At 37.4% G+C, this 1,792-nt stretch overlaps 1 non-coding gene across 1 annotated transcript; it reads right to left on the reverse strand.

Annotated features, from left to right (window-relative positions):
- Positions 1-750: 750 nt before the first annotated feature.
- LOC116564184 lies at positions 751-857 on the reverse strand. The gene has a single exon (XR_004274774.1). It is a non-coding gene; the product is annotated as a U6 spliceosomal RNA (small nuclear RNA).
- Between the last annotated feature and the right edge of the window lie 935 nt (positions 858-1,792).

The raw sequence follows: 1,792 nt of genomic DNA on the forward strand, positions 1-1,792 counted from the left end.
CATTGCATGTGAGATGGGTCTTTTGAAAACAGCATACTATTGGGTCTCGGTTTTCTATCCAGCTTACCACTCTGTGCTTTTTAAGTGGGGGCATTTCGCCAATTTACATTCAAAGTTAAAATTGATATGTATGCATTTCATCCTGCCACTGTGTTGTTAGGTGGTTATGATGCTGGCTTGTTTGTATGGTTGCTTTATAGTGTCTCTGGCCTGTGCACTTAAGTGTTTTTTTATATTGCCTATTAATGGACTTTCCTTTTCATATTTAGTGATCCTTTCAAGATCTCTTGTCAGGCAGGTCTGGTGGTAACAAACTTCCTCACCATTTACTTATTGGGAAAGGATCTTATTTCTCTTTTGCTAAGAAAGCTTAGTTTGGCTGGACATGTAATTCTTGGTTGAAGATTTTTTTCTTTTAGAACATTATATAGGCTCTCAATCTCTTTTGGGTTGTAAGGTTTCTGCTGAGCAGCTCACTGTTAGCCTGATGAGGTTTTCTTTATAGGTGACCTGCCCTTTCTCTCTAGCTGCCTTTAACATTACTTTCTTTCATTTTGACCTTAGAAAATCCGATTATGTGTCTTGGGGATGATCTTCTTCTGTAGAATCTTACAGAGGTTCTCTGTATTTTCTGAATTTGACTGTTGGCTTCTCCAGAGAGGTTGGGGAAGTTTTCATGAATGATAACCTGGAATTTGTTTTCCAACTTGTTTGTGCCCTCCACCTCTCTTTCAGGGATGCCAATGATTAAAAAATATGGAACACTCTACAAATTTGCATATCATCCTTGTATAGGGGCCATGATAATATTCTCTGTATCATTCCAATTTTAGTACATGTGCTGTTAAAGTAAGCACATAAACCAAGTTTTCTAATAACAAGACAGATGCCTATTCCCCAAGGGCAGCTGGCTCCTAAGGAAGAGGACTGAACAGCTAACCAATCTCCATAGTCCTCCTAACCTTACTCATCTAATATTTCTATTTCTGTAGGAAGAAATAAAAGGCAGGACAATCAGCCAAAGTGTTTAGAGAAAATTTCTTGTTATAAACACAATCCTAAAATTCATATGGAACCAAAAAAGATCCCACATAGCCAAAGCAAGACTAAGCAAAAAGAACAAACCTGGAGGCAACACATTACCTGATTTCAAACAATACCACAAGGCTGTAGTTACAAAAGTGGCATGGTACTGGCATAAAAATAGGCATGTACACTAATGACACAGAATAGAGAACCTGGAAATAAAGCTAAATATTTCCAGCTAACTGATCTTTGACAAAGCAAATGAAAACAAAGTAGGAAAGGACATCACATTCAACAAATGGTGCTGGGATAACTGGCAAACCACATGTAGAAGAATGAAGTTGGATCCTCATCTCTCACATTACACAAAAATCAACTGAAGATGGATCAAAGACTTAAATCCAAGACCTGGAATATTACTCAGCCATAAAAAGGAATAAAATAATGACATTTGCAGAAACCTGGATGGACTTGGAGACCATTATTCTGAGTGAAGTAACTCAGGAATGCAAAACCAAACATCTTATGTTCTCAGTTATAAGCAGGAGCTAAGCTATGAGGACACAAAAGCATAAGAATTATATAATAGAATTTGGAGACTCCAGGGGAAGGGTAGAGAGGGGGTGAGGGTTAAAAGACTACACATTTGATATAGTGTACACTGCTCAGGTGATGGATGTACCAAAATCTCAAAAATCACCACTAGTAAACTTTTTTATGTAACCAAACACCACCTGTTTCCTCAAAACTATTGAAATAAAAAGAA

The sequence above is a fragment of the Sapajus apella genome, unplaced genomic scaffold (genome assembly GCF_009761245.1).
Source record: "Sapajus apella isolate SASKATOON/1434 unplaced genomic scaffold, GSC_monkey_1.0 scaffold36, whole genome shotgun sequence".
Classification (NCBI taxonomy): Eukaryota; Metazoa; Chordata; class Mammalia; order Primates; family Cebidae; genus Sapajus; species Sapajus apella.